At 56.6% G+C, this 17637-nt stretch overlaps 22 non-coding genes and 1 pseudogene across 22 annotated transcripts; all 23 read left to right on the top strand.

Moving 5' to 3' along the window:
- The first annotated feature begins 279 nt into the window (after positions 1–279).
- Positions 280–470, top strand: LOC134013406 (U2 spliceosomal RNA). Its single transcript, XR_009928895.1, has one exon. It is a non-coding gene; the product is annotated as a U2 spliceosomal RNA (small nuclear RNA).
- Positions 471–1050: 580 nt separating this feature from the next.
- Positions 1051–1168, top strand: LOC134013308 (U5 spliceosomal RNA). Its single transcript, XR_009928798.1, has one exon. It is a non-coding gene; the product is annotated as a U5 spliceosomal RNA (small nuclear RNA).
- Positions 1169–1770: 602 nt separating this feature from the next.
- LOC134013394 (U2 spliceosomal RNA) lies at positions 1771–1961 on the top strand. Its single transcript, XR_009928884.1, has one exon. It is a non-coding gene; the product is annotated as a U2 spliceosomal RNA (small nuclear RNA).
- A 574-nt stretch (positions 1962–2535) lies between these two features.
- LOC134013307 (U5 spliceosomal RNA) lies at positions 2536–2653 on the top strand. Its single transcript, XR_009928797.1, has one exon. It is a non-coding gene; the product is annotated as a U5 spliceosomal RNA (small nuclear RNA).
- Positions 2654–3255: 602 nt separating this feature from the next.
- Positions 3256–3446, top strand: LOC134013382 (U2 spliceosomal RNA). Its single transcript, XR_009928872.1, has one exon. It is a non-coding gene; the product is annotated as a U2 spliceosomal RNA (small nuclear RNA).
- A 575-nt stretch (positions 3447–4021) lies between these two features.
- Positions 4022–4139, top strand: LOC134013306 (U5 spliceosomal RNA). The gene has a single exon (XR_009928796.1). It is a non-coding gene; the product is annotated as a U5 spliceosomal RNA (small nuclear RNA).
- Positions 4140–4734: 595 nt separating this feature from the next.
- Positions 4735–4925, top strand: LOC134013371 (U2 spliceosomal RNA). Its single transcript, XR_009928861.1, has one exon. It is a non-coding gene; the product is annotated as a U2 spliceosomal RNA (small nuclear RNA).
- Positions 4926–5499: 574 nt separating this feature from the next.
- LOC134013304 (U5 spliceosomal RNA) lies at positions 5500–5617 on the top strand. The gene has a single exon (XR_009928794.1). It is a non-coding gene; the product is annotated as a U5 spliceosomal RNA (small nuclear RNA).
- A 590-nt stretch (positions 5618–6207) lies between these two features.
- LOC134013360 (U2 spliceosomal RNA) lies at positions 6208–6398 on the top strand. The gene has a single exon (XR_009928850.1). It is a non-coding gene; the product is annotated as a U2 spliceosomal RNA (small nuclear RNA).
- Positions 6399–6970: 572 nt separating this feature from the next.
- On the top strand, positions 6971–7088 carry LOC134013303 (U5 spliceosomal RNA). The gene has a single exon (XR_009928793.1). It is a non-coding gene; the product is annotated as a U5 spliceosomal RNA (small nuclear RNA).
- A 579-nt stretch (positions 7089–7667) lies between these two features.
- On the top strand, positions 7668–7858 carry LOC134013349 (U2 spliceosomal RNA). The gene has a single exon (XR_009928839.1). It is a non-coding gene; the product is annotated as a U2 spliceosomal RNA (small nuclear RNA).
- A 578-nt stretch (positions 7859–8436) lies between these two features.
- On the top strand, positions 8437–8554 carry LOC134013302 (U5 spliceosomal RNA). Its single transcript, XR_009928792.1, has one exon. It is a non-coding gene; the product is annotated as a U5 spliceosomal RNA (small nuclear RNA).
- A 602-nt stretch (positions 8555–9156) lies between these two features.
- On the top strand, positions 9157–9347 carry LOC134013338 (U2 spliceosomal RNA). The gene has a single exon (XR_009928828.1). It is a non-coding gene; the product is annotated as a U2 spliceosomal RNA (small nuclear RNA).
- Positions 9348–9918: 571 nt separating this feature from the next.
- On the top strand, positions 9919–10036 carry LOC134013301 (U5 spliceosomal RNA). The gene has a single exon (XR_009928791.1). It is a non-coding gene; the product is annotated as a U5 spliceosomal RNA (small nuclear RNA).
- A 602-nt stretch (positions 10037–10638) lies between these two features.
- On the top strand, positions 10639–10829 carry LOC134013327 (U2 spliceosomal RNA). Its single transcript, XR_009928817.1, has one exon. It is a non-coding gene; the product is annotated as a U2 spliceosomal RNA (small nuclear RNA).
- Positions 10830–11402: 573 nt separating this feature from the next.
- On the top strand, positions 11403–11520 carry LOC134013300 (U5 spliceosomal RNA). Its single transcript, XR_009928790.1, has one exon. It is a non-coding gene; the product is annotated as a U5 spliceosomal RNA (small nuclear RNA).
- Positions 11521–12122: 602 nt separating this feature from the next.
- LOC134013316 (U2 spliceosomal RNA) lies at positions 12123–12313 on the top strand. Its single transcript, XR_009928806.1, has one exon. It is a non-coding gene; the product is annotated as a U2 spliceosomal RNA (small nuclear RNA).
- Positions 12314–12885: 572 nt separating this feature from the next.
- Positions 12886–13003, top strand: LOC134013299 (U5 spliceosomal RNA). The gene has a single exon (XR_009928789.1). It is a non-coding gene; the product is annotated as a U5 spliceosomal RNA (small nuclear RNA).
- A 594-nt stretch (positions 13004–13597) lies between these two features.
- Positions 13598–13788, top strand: LOC134013305 (U2 spliceosomal RNA). Its single transcript, XR_009928795.1, has one exon. It is a non-coding gene; the product is annotated as a U2 spliceosomal RNA (small nuclear RNA).
- A 574-nt stretch (positions 13789–14362) lies between these two features.
- Positions 14363–14480, top strand: LOC134013298 (U5 spliceosomal RNA). The gene has a single exon (XR_009928788.1). It is a non-coding gene; the product is annotated as a U5 spliceosomal RNA (small nuclear RNA).
- Positions 14481–15706: 1226 nt separating this feature from the next.
- On the top strand, positions 15707–15912 carry LOC134013245 (U2 spliceosomal RNA; annotated as a pseudogene).
- Positions 15913–16481: 569 nt separating this feature from the next.
- On the top strand, positions 16482–16599 carry LOC134013297 (U5 spliceosomal RNA). The gene has a single exon (XR_009928787.1). It is a non-coding gene; the product is annotated as a U5 spliceosomal RNA (small nuclear RNA).
- Positions 16600–17192: 593 nt separating this feature from the next.
- LOC134013293 (U2 spliceosomal RNA) lies at positions 17193–17383 on the top strand. The gene has a single exon (XR_009928784.1). It is a non-coding gene; the product is annotated as a U2 spliceosomal RNA (small nuclear RNA).
- The last annotated feature ends 254 nt before the right edge of the window (positions 17384–17637 follow it).

Here is a 17637-nt window from a genome sequence, read left to right as displayed (position 1 = left end):
TGGGCTTTCCGCTTCCGTCCCGCTTCCTCTGCGGCTTTTGGCCTGGGCTTTCCGCTTCCGTCCCCGCTTCCTCTGCGGCTTTTGGCCTGGGCTTTCCGCTTCCGTCCCCGCTTCCTCTGCGGCTTTTGGCCTGGGCTTTCCGCTTCCGTCCCCGCTTCCTCTGCGGCTTCTGGCCTGGGCTTTCCGCTTCCGTAGTTTCGGCCGTTCTTGGTGTGGCGACCGAGTGGCCCAGCCGGTGCACGGAGGGTCCGCGCGCGGGGGGCGTCCGATAATGCGGTCATCGCTTCTCGGCCTTTTGGCTAAGATCAAGTGTAGTATCTGTTCTTATCAGTTTAATATCTGATATGTCCTCCATGCGAGGACAACATATTAAACGGATTTTTGCAACAGGGAGTCGGAACAGGGGCTCGCTCCGTCCGCTCCGCGCATCGCCCCGGTATTGCAGCGTCTCCGGGAAGGGTGCACTCTTTCTAAGCGTGTCAAAGAGAAAAGCTAGTGAAAAAAAGGGGGTGTGGGCGGAGCCCTGTCGGCCGGTGGCGTTTTCCCGCCCTTTTAGATATAAAAAAAAAAAAAAAAAAAAAAAAAAAAGTGAGGTGAGTGACCTCAAAGGGGGGGGGGCTGTGAGTGAGTGAGTGAGTGAGTGAGTGAGTGAGTGAGAGAGAGAGAGAGAGAGAGAGAGAGAGAGAGAGAGAGAGAGAGAGAGAGAGAGAGAGAGAACTGGCTGACAGTCAGCGGCCGAGGTGAAAAATGGGAAGGCAATCGGAATGAGTTTTTTATCGCCGTGTCAGCCCACACCAACACGGAGTCGACTGGCTGGAAGGCGCATACGATAAACACGTAGGGATCTTAATCGAGAAAAAGCGATCCGTGAAATGGAGAAATTGCGGCGATAAAAGAGAAGCCAAGCGGGCGGGCGGGCCGAGCCCCTCCGCAGGCCCGTGGCGTTTCCGCGCCTTTTTTTCCCGATAAGGATGCGGTTCGCCGCCGCGGACGGGTGAGTCAGGGCCAACGGAGGGGTTGGGGGTAGGCCGTTTGGGCCGTTTCAAATCGGCACTCTGGTTCCCCTTCAGCACGCACAAGCCTTTCGCCTTTTACTAAAGACTTCCGTGGAGGGGAACGCCGACGAGTGGAACGTGGTATTTTTGGGAGGCTTTGCCCGAGGGAGGGCAGAGCCTGATGGACGTGTGACAAAAGCAGGGTAAGGTTGGCTTTGGGGTTGCGTGCGTGCGTGCGTGCGTGCGTGCGTGCAAGGCAGGTTTTGTTTTTGCATCTTCTGTAGCCGTTTCAATTCTGTTGCCTTTTCCTTTGATTTCCTCTTCCGTCCCCGCTTCTTCTGCGGCTTTTGGCCTTGGCTTTCGGCTTCCGTCCCTGCTTGGCTTTGGGGTTAGGTGCGTGCGTGCGTGCGTGCGTGCGTGCGTGCGTGCGTGCGTGCGGGTAAGGCTTTTGTCTTTGCTTCTTCTGTAGCCGTTTCAATTCTGTTGCCTTTTGGCCTGGGCTTTCCGCTTCCGTCCCGCTTCCTCTGCGGCTTTTGGCCTGGGCTTTCCGCTTCCGTCCCCGCTTCCTCTGCGGCTTTTGGCCTGGGCTTTCCGCTTCCGTCCCCGCTTCCTCTGCGGCTTTTGGCCTGGGCTTTCCGCTTCCGTCCCCGCTTCCTCTGCGGCTTCTGGCCTGGGCTTTCCGCTTCCGTAGTTTCGGCCGTTCTTGGTGTGGCGACCGAGTGGCCCAGCCGGTGCACGGAGGGTCCGCGCGCGGGGGGCGTCCGATAATGCGGTCATCGCTTCTCGGCCTTTTGGCTAAGATCAAGTGTAGTATCTGTTCTTATCAGTTTAATATCTGATATGTCCTCCATGCGAGGACAACATATTAAACGGATTTTTGCAACAGGGAGTCGGAACAGGGGCTCGCTCCGTCCGCTCCGCGCATCGCCCCGGTATTGCAGCGTCTCCGGGAAGGGTGCACTCTTTCTAAGCGTGTCAAAGAGAAAAGCTAGTGAAAAAAAGGGGGTGTGGGCGGAGCCCTGTCGGCCGGTGGCGTTTTCCCGCCCTTTTAGATATAAAAAAAAAAAAAAAAAAAAAAAAAAAAGTGAGGTGAGTGACCTCAAAGGGGGGGGGGCTGTGAGTGAGTGAGTGAGTGAGTGAGTGAGTGAGTGAGAGAGAGAGAGAGAGAGAGAGAGAGAGAGAGAGAGAGAGAGAGAGAGAGAGAGAACTGGCTGACAGTCAGCGGCCGAGGTGAAAAATGGGAAGGCAATCGGAATGAGTTTTTTATCGCCGTGTCAGCCCACACCAACACGGAGTCGACTGGCTGGAAGGCGCATACGATAAACACGTAGGGATCTTAATCGAGAAAAAGCGATCCGTGAAATGGAGAAATTGCGGCGATAAAAGAGAAGCCAAGCGGGCGGGCGGGCCGAGCCCCTCCGCAGGCCCGTGGCGTTTCCGCGCCTTTTTTTCCCGATAAGGATGCGGTTCGCCGCCGCGGACGGGTGAGTCAGGGCCAACGGAGGGGTTGGGGGTAGGCCGTTTGGGCCGTTTCAAATCGGCACTCTGGTTCCCCTTCAGCACGCACAAGCCTTTCGCCTTTTACTAAAGACTTCCGTGGAGGGGAACGCCGACGAGTGGAACGTGGTATTTTTGGGAGGCTTTGCCCGAGGGAGGGCAGAGCCTGATGGACGTGTGACAAAAGCAGGGTAAGGTTGGCTTTGGGGTTGCGTGCGTGCGTGCGTGCGTGCGTGCGTGCAAGGCAGGTTTTGTTTTTGCATCTTCTGTAGCCGTTTCAATTCTGTTGCCTTTTCCTTTGATTTCCTCTTCCGTCCCCGCTTCTTCTGCGGCTTTTGGCCTTGGCTTTCGGCTTCCGTCCCTGCTTGGCTTTGGGGTTAGGTGCGTGCGTGCGTGCGTGCGTGCGTGCGTGCGTGCGTGCGTGCGGGTAAGGCTTTTGTCTTTGCTTCTTCTGTAGCCGTTTCAATTCTGTTGCCTTTTGGCCTGGGCTTTCCGCTTCCGTCCCGCTTCCTCTGCGGCTTTTGGCCTGGGCTTTCCGCTTCCGTCCCCGCTTCCTCTGCGGCTTTTGGCCTGGGCTTTCCGCTTCCGTCCCCGCTTCCTCTGCGGCTTTTGGCCTGGGCTTTCCGCTTCCGTCCCCGCTTCCTCTGCGGCTTCTGGCCTGGGCTTTCCGCTTCCGTAGTTTCGGCCGTTCTTGGTGTGGCGACCGAGTGGCCCAGCCGGTGCACGGAGGGTCCGCGCGCGGGGGGCGTCCGATAATGCGGTCATCGCTTCTCGGCCTTTTGGCTAAGATCAAGTGTAGTATCTGTTCTTATCAGTTTAATATCTGATATGTCCTCCATGCGAGGACAACATATTAAACGGATTTTTGCAACAGGGAGTCGGAACAGGGGCTCGCTCCGTCCGCTCCGCGCATCGCCCCGGTATTGCAGCGTCTCCGGGAAGGGTGCACTCTTTCTAAGCGTGTCAAAGAGAAAAGCTAGTGAAAAAAAGGGGGTGTGGGCGGAGCCCTGTCGGCCGGTGGCGTTTTCCCGCCCTTTTAGATATAAAAAAAAAAAAAAAAAAAAAAAAAAAAAGTGAGGTGAGTGACCTCAAAGGGGGGGGGGCTGTGAGTGAGTGAGTGAGTGAGTGAGTGAGTGAGTGAGAGAGAGAGAGAGAGAGAGAGAGAGAGAGAGAGAGAGAGAGAGAGAGAGAGAGAACTGGCTGACAGTCAGCGGCCGAGGTGAAAAATGGGAAGGCAATCGGAATGAGTTTTTTATCGCCGTGTCAGCCCACACCAACACGGAGTCGACTGGCTGGAAGGCGCATACGATAAACACGTAGGGATCTTAATCGAGAAAAAGCGATCCGTGAAATGGAGAAATTGCGGCGATAAAAGAGAAGCCAAGCGGGCGGGCGGGCCGAGCCCCTCCGCAGGCCCGTGGCGTTTCCGCGCCTTTTTTTCCCGATAAGGATGCGGTTCGCCGCCGCGGACGGGTGAGTCAGGGCCAACGGAGGGGTTGGGGGTAGGCCGTTTGGGCCGTTTCAAATCGGCACTCTGGTTCCCCTTCAGCACGCACAAGCCTTTCGCCTTTTACTAAAGACTTCCGTGGAGGGGAACGCCGACGAGTGGAACGTGGTATTTTTGGGAGGCTTTGCCCGAGGGAGGGCAGAGCCTGATGGACGTGTGACAAAAGCAGGGTAAGGTTGGCTTTGGGGTTGCGTGCGTGCGTGCGTGCGTGCGTGCGTGCAAGGCAGGTTTTGTTTTTGCATCTTCTGTAGCCGTTTCAATTCTGTTGCCTTTTCCTTTGATTTCCTCTTCCGTCCCCGCTTCTTCTGCGGCTTTTGGCCTTGGCTTTCGGCTTCCGTCCCTGCTTGGCTTTGGGGTTAGGTGCGTGCGTGCGTGCGTGCGTGCGTGCGTGCGTGCGTGCGTGAAGGCTTTTGTCTTTGCTTCTTCTGTAGCCGTTTCAATTGTTGCCTTTTGGCCTGGGCTTTCCGCTTCCGTCCCGCTTCCTCTGCGGCTTTTGGCCTGGGCTTTCCGCTTCCGTCCCCGCTTCCTCTGCGGCTTTTGGCCTGGGCTTTCCGCTTCCGTCCCCGCTTCCTCTGCGGCTTTTGGCCTGGGCTTTCCGCTTCCGTCCCCGCTTCCTCTGCGGCTTCTGGCCTGGGCTTTCCGCTTCCGTAGTTTCGGCCGTTCTTGGTGTGGCGACCGAGTGGCCCAGCCGGTGCACGGAGGGTCCGCGCGCGGGGGGCGTCCGATAATGCGGTCATCGCTTCTCGGCCTTTTGGCTAAGATCAAGTGTAGTATCTGTTCTTATCAGTTTAATATCTGATATGTCCTCCATGCGAGGACAACATATTAAACGGATTTTTGCAACAGGGAGTCGGAACAGGGGCTCGCTCCGTCCGCTCCGCGCATCGCCCCGGTATTGCAGCGTCTCCGGGAAGGGTGCACTCTTTCTAAGCGTGTCAAAGAGAAAAGCTAGTGAAAAAAAGGGGGTGTGGGCGGAGCCCTGTCGGCCGGTGGCGTTTTCCCGCCCTTTTAGATATAAAAAAAAAAAAAAAAAAAAAAAAAAAAGTGAGGTGAGTGACCTCAAAGGGGGGGGGGCTGTGAGTGAGTGAGTGAGTGAGTGAGTGAGTGAGTGAGAGAGAGAGAGAGAGAGAGAGAGAGAGAGAGAGAGAGAGAGAGAGAGAGAGAGAACTGGCTGACAGTCAGCGGCCGAGGTGAAAAATGGGAAGGCAATCGGAATGAGTTTTTTATCGCCGTGTCAGCCCACACCAACACGGAGTCGACTGGCTGGAAGGCGCATACGATAAACACGTAGGGATCTTAATCGAGAAAAAGCGATACGTGAAATGGAGAAATTGCGGCGATAAAAGAGAAGCCAAGCGGGCGGGCGGGCCGAGCCCCTCCGCAGGCCCGTGGCGTTTCCGCGCCTTTTTTTCCCGATAAGGATGCGGTTCGCCGCCGCGGACGGGTGAGTCAGGGCCAACGGAGGGGTTGGGGGTAGGCCGTTTGGGCCGTTTCAAATCGGCACTCTGGTTCCCCTTCAGCACGCACAAGCCTTTCGCCTTTTACTAAAGACTTCCGTGGAGGGGAACGCCGACGAGTGGAACGTGGTATTTTTGGGAGGCTTTGCCCGAGGGAGGGCAGAGCCTGATGGACGTGTGACAAAAGCAGGGTAAGGTTGGCTTTGGGGTTGCGTGCGTGCGTGCGTGCGTGCGTGCGTGCAAGGCAGGTTTTGTTTTTGCATCTTCTGTAGCCGTTTCAATTCTGTTGCCTTTTCCTTTGATTTCCTCTTCCGTCCCCGCTTCTTCTGCGGCTTTTGGCCTTGGCTTTCGGCTTCCGTCCCTGCTTGGCTTTGGGGTTAGGTGCGTGCGTGCGTGCGTGCGTGCGTGCGTGCGGGTAAGGCTTTTGTCTTTGCTTCTTCTGTAGCCGTTTCAATTCTGTTGCCTTTTGGCCTGGGCTTTCCGCTTCCGTCCCGCTTCCTCTGCGGCTTTTGGCCTGGGCTTTCCGCTTCCGTCCCCGCTTCCTCTGCGGCTTTTGGCCTGGGCTTTCCGCTTCCGTCCCCGCTTCCTCTGCGGCTTTTGGCCTGGGCTTTCCGCTTCCGTCCCCGCTTCCTCTGCGGCTTCTGGCCTGGGCTTTCCGCTTCCGTAGTTTCGGCCGTTCTTGGTGTGGCGACCGAGTGGCCCAGCCGGTGCACGGAGGGTCCGCGCGCGGGGGGCGTCCGATAATGCGGTCATCGCTTCTCGGCCTTTTGGCTAAGATCAAGTGTAGTATCTGTTCTTATCAGTTTAATATCTGATATGTCCTCCATGCGAGGACAACATATTAAACGGATTTTTGCAACAGGGAGTCGGAACAGGGGCTCGCTCCGTCCGCTCCGCGCATCGCCCCGGTATTGCAGCGTCTCCGGGAAGGGTGCACTCTTTCTAAGCGTGTCAAAGAGAAAAGCTAGTGAAAAAAAGGGGGTGTGGGCGGAGCCCTGTCGGCCGGTGGCGTTTTCCCGCCCTTTTAGATATAAAAAAAAAAAAAAAAAAAAAAAAAAAAGTGAGGTGAGTGACCTCAAAGGGGGGGGGGCTGTGAGTGAGTGAGTGAGTGAGTGAGTGAGTGAGTGAGAGAGAGAGAGAGAGAGAGAGAGAGAGAGAGAGAGAGAGAGAGAGAGAGAGAACTGGCTGACAGTCAGCGGCCGAGGTGAAAAATGGGAAGGCAATCGGAATGAGTTTTTTATCGCCGTGTCAGCCCACACCAACACGGAGTCGACTGGCTGGAAGGCGCATACGATAAACACGTAGGGATCTTAATCGAGAAAAAGCGATACGTGAAATGGAGAAATTGCGGCGATAAAAGAGAAGCCAAGCGGGCGGGCGGGCCGAGCCCCTCCGCAGGCCCGTGGCGTTTCCGCGCCTTTTTTTCCCGATAAGGATGCGGTTCGCCGCCGCGGACGGGTGAGTCAGGGCCAACGGAGGGGTTGGGGGTAGGCCGTTTGGGCCGTTTCAAATCGGCACTCTGGTTCCCCTTCAGCACGCACAAGCCTTTCGCCTTTTACTAAAGACTTCCGTGGAGGGGAACGCCGACGAGTGGAACGTGGTATTTTTGGGAGGCTTTGCCCGAGGGAGGGCAGAGCCTGATGGACGTGTGACAAAAGCAGGGTAAGGTTGGCTTTGGGGTTGCGTGCGTGCGTGCGTGCGTGCGTGCGTGCAAGGCAGGTTTTGTTTTTGCATCTTCTGTAGCCGTTTCAATTCTGTTGCCTTTTCCTTTGATTTCCTCTTCCGTCCCCGCTTCTTCTGCGGCTTTTGGCCTTGGCTTTCGGCTTCCGTCCCTGCTTGGCTTTGGGGTGTGCGTGCGTGCGTGCGTGCGTGCGGGTAAGGCTTTTGTCTTTGCTTCTTCTGTAGCCGTTTCAATTCTGTTGCCTTTTGGCCTGGGCTTTCCGCTTCCGTCCCGCTTCCTCTGCGGCTTTTGGCCTGGGCTTTCCGCTTCCGTCCCCGCTTCCTCTGCGGCTTTTGGCCTGGGCTTTCCGCTTCCGTCCCCGCTTCCTCTGCGGCTTTTGGCCTGGGCTTTCCGCTTCCGTCCCCGCTTCCTCTGCGGCTTCTGGCCTGGGCTTTCCGCTTCCGTAGTTTCGGCCGTTCTTGGTGTGGCGACCGAGTGGCCCAGCCGGTGCACGGAGGGTCCGCGCGCGGGGGGCGTCCGATAATGCGGTCATCGCTTCTCGGCCTTTTGGCTAAGATCAAGTGTAGTATCTGTTCTTATCAGTTTAATATCTGATATGTCCTCCATGCGAGGACAACATATTAAACGGATTTTTGCAACAGGGAGTCGGAACAGGGGCTCGCTCCGTCCGCTCCGCGCATCGCCCCGGTATTGCAGCGTCTCCGGGAAGGGTGCACTCTTTCTAAGCGTGTCAAAGAGAAAAGCTAGTGAAAAAAAGGGGGTGTGGGCGGAGCCCTGTCGGCCGGTGGCGTTTTCCCGCCCTTTTAGATATAAAAAAAAAAAAAAAAAAAAAAAAAAAAAGTGAGGTGAGTGACCTCAAAGGGGGGGGGGCTGTGAGTGAGTGAGTGAGTGAGTGAGTGAGTGAGTAGAGAGAGAGAGAGAGAGAGAGAGAGAGAGAGAGAGAGAGAGAGAGAGAGAGAGAGAGAACTGGCTGACAGTCAGCGGCCGAGGTGAAAAATGGGAAGGCAATCGGAATGAGTTTTTTATCGCCGTGTCAGCCCACACCAACACGGAGTCGACTGGCTGGAAGGCGCATACGATAAACACGTAGGGATCTTAATCGAGAAAAAGCGATCCGTGAAATGGAGAAATTGCGGCGATAAAAGAGAAGCCAAGCGGGCGGGCGGGCCGAGCCCCTCCGCAGGCCCGTGGCGTTTCCGCGCCTTTTTTTCCCGATAAGGATGCGGTTCGCCGCCGCGGACGGGTGAGTCAGGGCCAACGGAGGGGTTGGGGGTAGGCCGTTTGGGCCGTTTCAAATCGGCACTCTGGTTCCCCTTCAGCACGCACAAGCCTTTCGCCTTTTACTAAAGACTTCCGTGGAGGGGAACGCCGACGAGTGGAACGTGGTATTTTTGGGAGGCTTTGCCCGAGGGAGGGCAGAGCCTGATGGACGTGTGACAAAAGCAGGGTAAGGTTGGCTTTGGGGTTGCGTGCGTGCGTGCGTGCGTGCGTGCGTGCAAGGCAGGTTTTGTTTTTGCATCTTCTGTAGCCGTTTCAATTCTGTTGCCTTTTCCTTTGATTTCCTCTTCCGTCCCCGCTTCTTCTGCGGCTTTTGGCCTTGGCTTTCGGCTTCCGTCCCTGCTTGGCTTTGGGGTTAGGTGCGTGCGTGCGTGCGTGCGTGCGTGCGTGCGTGCGTGCGTGCGGGTAAGGCTTTTGTCTTTGCTTCTTCTGTAGCCGTTTCAATTCTGTTGCCTTTTGGCCTGGGCTTTCCGCTTCCGTCCCGCTTCCTCTGCGGCTTTTGGCCTGGGCTTTCCGCTTCCGTCCCCGCTTCCTCTGCGGCTTTTGGCCTGGGCTTTCCGCTTCCGTCCCCGCTTCCTCTGCGGCTTTTGGCCTGGGCTTTCCGCTTCCGTCCCCGCTTCCTCTGCGGCTTCTGGCCTGGGCTTTCCGCTTCCGTAGTTTCGGCCGTTCTTGGTGTGGCGACCGAGTGGCCCAGCCGGTGCACGGAGGGTCCGCGCGCGGGGGGCGTCCGATAATGCGGTCATCGCTTCTCGGCCTTTTGGCTAAGATCAAGTGTAGTATCTGTTCTTATCAGTTTAATATCTGATATGTCCTCCATGCGAGGACAACATATTAAACGGATTTTTGCAACAGGGAGTCGGAACAGGGGCTCGCTCCGTCCGCTCCGCGCATCGCCCCGGTATTGCAGCGTCTCCGGGAAGGGTGCACTCTTTCTAAGCGTGTCAAAGAGAAAAGCTAGTGAAAAAAAGGGGGTGTGGGCGGAGCCCTGTCGGCCGGTGGCGTTTTCCCGCCCTTTTAGATATAAAAAAAAAAAAAAAAAAAAAAAAAAAGTGAGGTGAGTGACCTCAAAGGGGGGGGGGCTGTGAGTGAGTGAGTGAGTGAGTGAGTGAGTGAGTGAGAGAGAGAGAGAGAGAGAGAGAGAGAGAGAGAGAGAGAGAGAGAGAGAGAGAACTGGCTGACAGTCAGCGGCCGAGGTGAAAAATGGGAAGGCAATCGGAATGAGTTTTTTATCGCCGTGTCAGCCCACACCAACACGGAGTCGACTGGCTGGAAGGCGCATACGATAAACACGTAGGGATCTTAATCGAGAAAAAGCGATCCGTGAAATGGAGAAATTGCGGCGATAAAAGAGAAGCCAAGCGGGCGGGCGGGCCGAGCCCCTCCGCAGGCCCGTGGCGTTTCCGCGCCTTTTTTTCCCGATAAGGATGCGGTTCGCCGCCGCGGACGGGTGAGTCAGGGCCAACGGAGGGGTTGGGGGTAGGCCGTTTGGGCCGTTTCAAATCGGCACTCTGGTTCCCCTTCAGCACGCACAAGCCTTTCGCCTTTTACTAAAGACTTCCGTGGAGGGGAACGCCGACGAGTGGAACGTGGTATTTTTGGGAGGCTTTGCCCGAGGGAGGGCAGAGCCTGATGGACGTGTGACAAAAGCAGGGTAAGGTTGGCTTTGGGGTTGCGTGCGTGCGTGCGTGCGTGCGTGCGTGCAAGGCAGGTTTTGTTTTTGCATCTTCTGTAGCCGTTTCAATTCTGTTGCCTTTTCCTTTGATTTCCTCTTCCGTCCCCGCTTCTTCTGCGGCTTTTGGCCTTGGCTTTCGGCTTCCGTCCCTGCTTGGCTTTGGGGTTAGGTGCGTGCGTGCGTGCGTGCGTGCGTGCGTGCGTGCGTGCGTGCGGGTAAGGCTTTTGTCTTTGCTTCTTCTGTAGCCGTTTCAATTCTGTTGCCTTTTGGCCTGGGCTTTCCGCTTCCGTCCCGCTTCCTCTGCGGCTTTTGGCCTGGGCTTTCCGCTTCCGTCCCCGCTTCCTCTGCGGCTTTTGGCCTGGGCTTTCCGCTTCCGTCCCCGCTTCCTCTGCGGCTTTTGGCCTGGGCTTTCCGCTTCCGTCCCCGCTTCCTCTGCGGCTTCTGGCCTGGGCTTTCCGCTTCCGTAGTTTCGGCCGTTCTTGGTGTGGCGACCGAGTGGCCCAGCCGGTGCACGGAGGGTCCGCGCGCGGGGGGCGTCCGATAATGCGGTCATCGCTTCTCGGCCTTTTGGCTAAGATCAAGTGTAGTATCTGTTCTTATCAGTTTAATATCTGATATGTCCTCCATGCGAGGACAACATATTAAACGGATTTTTGCAACAGGGAGTCGGAACAGGGGCTCGCTCCGTCCGCTCCGCGCATCGCCCCGGTATTGCAGCGTCTCCGGGAAGGGTGCACTCTTTCTAAGCGTGTCAAAGAGAAAAGCTAGTGAAAAAAAGGGGGTGTGGGCGGAGCCCTGTCGGCCGGTGGCGTTTTCCCGCCCTTTTAGATATAAAAAAAAAAAAAAAAAAAAAAAAAAAAAGTGAGGTGAGTGACCTCAAAGGGGGGGGGGCTGTGAGTGAGTGAGTGAGTGAGTGAGTGAGTGAGTGAGAGAGAGAGAGAGAGAGAGAGAGAGAGAGAGAGAGAGAGAGAGAGAGAGAGAACTGGCTGACAGTCAGCGGCCGAGGTGAAAAATGGGAAGGCAATCGGAATGAGTTTTTTATCGCCGTGTCAGCCCACACCAACACGGAGTCGACTGGCTGGAAGGCGCATACGATAAACACGTAGGGATCTTAATCGAGAAAAAGCGATCCGTGAAATGGAGAAATTGCGGCGATAAAAGAGAAGCCAAGCGGGCGGGCGGGCCGAGCCCCTCCGCAGGCCCGTGGCGTTTCCGCGCCTTTTTTTCCCGATAAGGATGCGGTTCGCCGCCGCGGACGGGTGAGTCAGGGCCAACGGAGGGGTTGGGGGTAGGCCGTTTGGGCCGTTTCAAATCGGCACTCTGGTTCCCCTTCAGCACGCACAAGCCTTTCGCCTTTTACTAAAGACTTCCGTGGAGGGGAACGCCGACGAGTGGAACGTGGTATTTTTGGGAGGCTTTGCCCGAGGGAGGGCAGAGCCTGATGGACGTGTGACAAAAGCAGGGTAAGGTTGGCTTTGGGGTTGCGTGCGTGCGTGCGTGCGTGCGTGCGTGCAAGGCAGGTTTTGTTTTTGCATCTTCTGTAGCCGTTTCAATTCTGTTGCCTTTTCCTTTGATTTCCTCTTCCGTCCCCGCTTCTTCTGCGGCTTTTGGCCTTGGCTTTCGGCTTCCGTCCCTGCTTGGCTTTGGGGTTAGGTGCGTGCGTGCGTGCGTGCGTGCGTGCGTGCGTGCGTGCGTGCGGGTAAGGCTTTTGTCTTTGCTTCTTCTGTAGCCGTTTCAATTCTGTTGCCTTTTGGCCTGGGCTTTCCGCTTCCGTCCCGCTTCCTCTGCGGCTTTTGGCCTGGGCTTTCCGCTTCCGTCCCCGCTTCCTCTGCGGCTTTTGGCCTGGGCTTTCCGCTTCCGTCCCCGCTTCCTCTGCGGCTTTTGGCCTGGGCTTTCCGCTTCCGTCCCCGCTTCCTCTGCGGCTTCTGGCCTGGGCTTTCCGCTTCCGTAGTTTCGGCCGTTCTTGGTGTGGCGACCGAGTGGCCCAGCCGGTGCACGGAGGGTCCGCGCGCGGGGGGCGTCCGATAATGCGGTCATCGCTTCTCGGCCTTTTGGCTAAGATCAAGTGTAGTATCTGTTCTTATCAGTTTAATATCTGATATGTCCTCCATGCGAGGACAACATATTAAACGGATTTTTGCAACAGGGAGTCGGAACAGGGGCTCGCTCCGTCCGCTCCGCGCATCGCCCCGGTATTGCAGCGTCTCCGGGAAGGGTGCACTCTTTCTAAGCGTGTCAAAGAGAAAAGCTAGTGAAAAAAAGGGGGTGTGGGCGGAGCCCTGTCGGCCGGTGGCGTTTTCCCGCCCTTTTAGATATAAAAAAAAAAAAAAAAAAAAAAAAAAAAAGTGAGGTGAGTGACCTCAAAGGGGGGGGGGCTGTGAGTGAGTGAGTGAGTGAGTGAGTGAGTGAGTGAGAGAGAGAGAGAGAGAGAGAGAGAGAGAGAGAGAGAGAGAGAGAGAGAGAGACTGGCTGACAGTCAGCGGCCGAGGTGAAAAATGGGAAGGCAATCGGAATGAGTTTTTTATCGCCGTGTCAGCCCACACCAACACGGAGTCGACTGGCTGGAAGGCGCATACGATAAACACGTAGGGATCTTAATCGAGAAAAAGCGATACGTGAAATGGAGAAATTGCGGCGATAAAAGAGAAGCCAAGCGGGCGGGCGGGCCGAGCCCCTCCGCAGGCCCGTGGCGTTTCCGCGCCTTTTTTTCCCGATAAGGATGCGGTTCGCCGCCGCGGACGGGTGAGTCAGGGCCAACGGAGGGGTTGGGGGTAGGCCGTTTGGGCCGTTTCAAATCGGCACTCTGGTTCCCCTTCAGCACGCACAAGCCTTTCGCCTTTTACTAAAGACTTCCGTGGAGGGGAACGCCGACGAGTGGAACGTGGTATTTTTGGGAGGCTTTGCCCGAGGGAGGGCAGAGCCTGATGGACGTGTGACAAAAGCAGGGTAAGGTTGGCTTTGGGGTTGCGTGCGTGCGTGCGTGCGTGCGTGCGTGCAAGGCAGGTTTTGTTTTTGCATCTTCTGTAGCCGTTTCAATTCTGTTGCCTTTTCCTTTGATTTCCTCTTCCGTCCCCGCTTCTTCTGCGGCTTTTGGCCTTGGCTTTCGGCTTCCGTCCCTGCTTGGCTTTGGGGTTAGGTGCGTGCGTGCGTGCGTGCGTGCGTGCGTGCGTGCGGGTAAGGCTTTTGTCTTTGCTTCTTCTGTAGCCGTTTCAATTCTGTTGCCTTTTGGCCTGGGCTTTCCGCTTCCGTCCCGCTTCCTCTGCGGCTTTTGGCCTGGGCTTTCCGCTTCCGTCCCCGCTTCCTCTGCGGCTTTTGGCCTGGGCTTTCCGCTTCCGTCCCCGCTTCCTCTGCGGCTTTTGGCCTGGGCTTTCCGCTTCCGTCCCCGCTTCCTCTGCGGCTTCTGGCCTGGGCTTTCCGCTTCCGTAGTTTCGGCCGTTCTTGGTGTGGCGACCGAGTGGCCCAGCCGGTGCACGGAGGGTCCGCGCGCGGGGGGCGTCCGATAATGCGGTCATCGCTTCTCGGCCTTTTGGCTAAGATCAAGTGTAGTATCTGTTCTTATCAGTTTAATATCTGATATGTCCTCCATGCGAGGACAACATATTAAACGGATTTTTGCAACAGGGAGTCGGAACAGGGGCTCGCTCCGTCCGCTCCGCGCATCGCCCCGGTATTGCAGCGTCTCCGGGAAGGGTGCACTCTTTCTAAGCGTGTCAAAGAGAAAAGCTAGTGAAAAAAAGGGGGTGTGGGCGGAGCCCTGTCGGCCGGTGGCGTTTTCCCGCCCTTTTAGATATAAAAAAAAAAAAAAAAAAAAGTGAGGTGAGTGACCTCAAAGGGGGGGGGGCTGTGAGTGAGTGAGTGAGTGAGTGAGTGAGTGAGTGAGTGAGAGAGAGAGAGAGAGAGAGAGAGAGAGAGAGAGAGAGAGAGAGAGAGAGAGAGAGAGAACTGGCTGACAGTCAGCGGCCGAGGTGAAAAATGGGAAGGCAATCGGAATGAGTTTTTTATCGCCGTGTCAGCCCACACCAACACGGAGTCGACTGGCTGGAAGGCGCATACGATAAACACGTAGGGATCTTAATCGAGAAAAAGCGATCCGTGAAATGGAGAAATTGCGGCGATAAAAGAGAAGCCAAGCGGGCGGGCGGGCCGAGCCCCTCCGCAGGCCCGTGGCGTTTCCGCGCCTTTTTTTCCCGATAAGGATGCGGTTCGCCGCCGCGGACGGGTGAGTCAGGGCCAACGGAGGGGTTGGGGGTAGGCCGTTTGGGCCGTTTCAAATCGGCACTCTGGTTCCCCTTCAGCACGCACAAGCCTTTCGCCTTTTACTAAAGACTTCCGTGGAGGGGAACGCCGACGAGTGGAACGTGGTATTTTTGGGAGGCTTTGCCCGAGGGAGGGCAGAGCCTGATGGACGTGTGACAAAAGCAGGGTAAGGTTGGCTTTGGGGTTGCGTGCGTGCGTGCGTGCGTGCGTGCGTGCGTGCAAGGCAGGTTTTGTTTTTGCATCTTCTGTAGCCGTTTCAATTCTGTTGCCTTTTCCTTTGATTTCCTCTTCCGTCCCCGCTTCTTCTGCGGCTTTTGGCCTTGGCTTTCGGCTTCCGTCCCTGCTTGGCTTTGGGGTTAGGTGCGTGCGTGCGTGCGTGCGTGCGTGCGTGCGTGCGGGTAAGGCTTTTGTCTTTGCTTCTTCTGTAGCCGTTTCAATTCTGTTGCCTTTTGGCCTGGGCTTTCCGCTTCCGTCCCGCTTCCTCTGCGGCTTTTGGCCTGGGCTTTCCGCTTCCGTCCCCGCTTCCTCTGCGGCTTTTGGCCTGGGCTTTCCGCTTCCGTCCCCGCTTCCTCTGCGGCTTTTGGCCTGGGCTTTCCGCTTCCGTCCCCGCTTCCTCTGCGGCTTCTGGCCTGGGCTTTCCGCTTCCGTAGTTTCGGCCGTTCTTGGTGTGGCGACCGAGTGGCCCAGCCGGTGCACGGAGGGTCCGCGCGCGGGGGGCGTCCGATAATGCGGTCATCGCTTCTCGGCCTTTTGGCTAAGATCAAGTGAGTATCTGCTCATATCGAGCAGATATTGGCCCGCCCCCGTCGATACTGGATCGCCTGATAGGGATCCGGTGACGGGGGTGGGTCGAAGCGGTCGTTTGCCTGGGGGTTTCGGCCCCGACGCCAGACGGGGACTTGTCCCCTTTTCAGAACGTTGGGTGCTTCGGCACCCAACGTTGCTGGTAACCCAGAGGAGGGCCAGGCCGCCGGAGGGAACCAACGGTTGGACGGACGGAGGGCCGGACTACCAGGATTTGGAATCCTCGCAAGAGGATAGGAAATCCTCGCCGAAGGGCAGCCTGGGAGAAGTGGCGAAGGGATGGTGCCTTCCCAGGGGCCGTCGCGATAGAGGGCAGAGGGCCAGTCGCTCGACTCCACTGGCGAGGACGACGGGAGGAGAGGGAGACGGAGCCATCGGGGCGGAAGCCTAGATGGACCCCGTCGAACTTGGACTTCCACTTGTAACCCCCTAGGGGGCAATTGTTATGTGCGCCGCCTCGGCGGCTTTTGTCCTGTACCCCCTTGTGGGGATTCTGTACTTGTATCGGACTGTCTTGTGGATTGTCTTTTATTTGAAAGTTTTTACGAATTGATCAATACTTCTTTTTCTTTTTTTTTAGAAGAAAAAAAAAAAAAAAAAAAAAAAAAAAATCTGTTCTTATCAGTTTAATATCTGATATGTCCTCCATGCGAGGACAACATATTAAACGGATTTTTGCAACAGGGAGTCGGAACAGGGGCTCGCTCCGTCCGCTCCGCGCATCGCCCCGGTATTGCAGCGTCTCCGGGAAGGGTGCACTCTTTCTAAGCGTGTCAAAGAGAAAAGCTAGTGAAAAAAAGGGGGTGTGGGCGGAGCCCTGTCGGCCGGTGGCGTTTTCCCGCCCTTTTAGATATAAAAAAAAAAAAAAAAAAAGTGAGGTGAGTGACCTCAAAGGGGGGGGGGCTGTGAGTGAGTGAGTGAGTGAGTGAGTGAGTGAGTGAGAGAGAGAGAGAGAGAGAGAGAGAGAGAGAGAGAGAGAGAGAGAGAGAGAGAGAGAGAACTGGCTGACAGTCAGCGGCCGAGGTGAAAAATGGGAAGGCAATCGGAATGAGTTTTTTATCGCCGTGTCAGCCCACACCAACACGGAGTCGACTGGCTGGAAGGCGCATACGATAAACACGTAGGGATCTTAATCGAGAAAAAGCGATACGTGAAATGGAGAAATTGCGGCGATAAAAGAGAAGCCAAGCGGGCGGGCGGGCCGAGCCCCTCCGCAGGCCCGTGGCGTTTCCGCGCCTTTTTTTCCCGATAAGGATGCGGTTCGCCGCCGCGGACGGGTGAGTCAGGGCCAACGGAGGGGTTGGGGGTAGGCCGTTTGGGCCGTTTCAAATCGGCACTCTGGTTCCCCTTCAGCACGCACAAGCCTTTCGCCTTTTACTAAAGACTTCCGTGGAGGGGAACGCCGACGAGTGGAACGTGGTATTTTTGGGAGGCTTTGCCCGAGGGAGGGCAGAGCCTGATGGACGTGTGACAAAAGCAGGGTAAGGTTGGCTTTGGGGTTGCGTGCGTGCGTGCGTGCGTGCGTGCGTGCAAGGCAGGTTTTGTTTTTGCATCTTCTGTAGCCGTTTCAATTCTGTTGCCTATTTCCTCTTCCGTCCCCGCTTCTTCTGCGGCTTTTGGCCTTGGCTTTCGGCTTCCGTCCCTGCTTGGCTTTGGGGTTAGGTGCGTGCGTGCGTGCGTGCGTGCGTGCGTGCGTGCGTGCGTGCGGGTAAGGCTTTTGTCTTTGCTTCTTCTGTAGCCGTTTCAATTCTGTTGCCTTTTGGCCTGGGCTTTCCGCTTCCGTCCCGCTTCCTCTGCGGCTTTTGGCCTGGGCTTTCCGCTTCCGTCCCCGCTTCCTCTGCGGCTTTTGGCCTGGGCTTTCCGCTTCCGTCCCCGCTTCCTCTGCGGCTTTTGGCCTGGGCTTTCCGCTTCCGTCCCCGCTTCCTCTGCGGCTTCTGGCCTGGGCTTTCCGCTTCCGTAGTTTCGGCCGTTCTTGGTGTGGCGACCGAGTGGCCCAGCCGGTGCACGGAGGGTCCGCGCGCGGGGGGCGTCCGATAATGCGGTCATCGCTTCTCGGCCTTTTGGCTAAGATCAAGTGTAGTATCTGTTCTTATCAGTTTAATATCTGATATGTCCTCCATGCGAGGACAACATATTAAACGGATTTTTGCAACAGGGAGTCGGAACAGGGGCTCGCTCCGTCCGCTCCGCGCATCGCCCCGGTATTGCAGCGTCTCCGGGAAGGGTGCACTCTTTCTAAGCGTGTCAAAGAGAAAAGCTAGTGAAAAAAAGGGGGTGTGGGCGGAGCCCTGTCGGCCGGTGGCGTTTTCCCGCCCTTTTAGATATAAAAAAAAAAAAAAAAAAAAAAAAAAAGTGAGGTGAGTGACCTCAAAGGGGGGGGGGCTGTGAGTGAGTGAGTGAGTGAGTGAGTGAGTGAGAGAGAGAGAGAGAGAGAGAGAGAGAGAGAGAGAGAGAGAGAGAGAGAGAGAGAGAGAACTGGCTGACAGTCA

This window comes from Osmerus eperlanus, chromosome 26 (assembly GCF_963692335.1).
Source record: "Osmerus eperlanus chromosome 26, fOsmEpe2.1, whole genome shotgun sequence".
Taxonomy (NCBI): domain Eukaryota; kingdom Metazoa; phylum Chordata; class Actinopteri; order Osmeriformes; family Osmeridae; genus Osmerus; species Osmerus eperlanus.
This window is presented reverse-complemented; position numbering and strand designations above follow the sequence as displayed.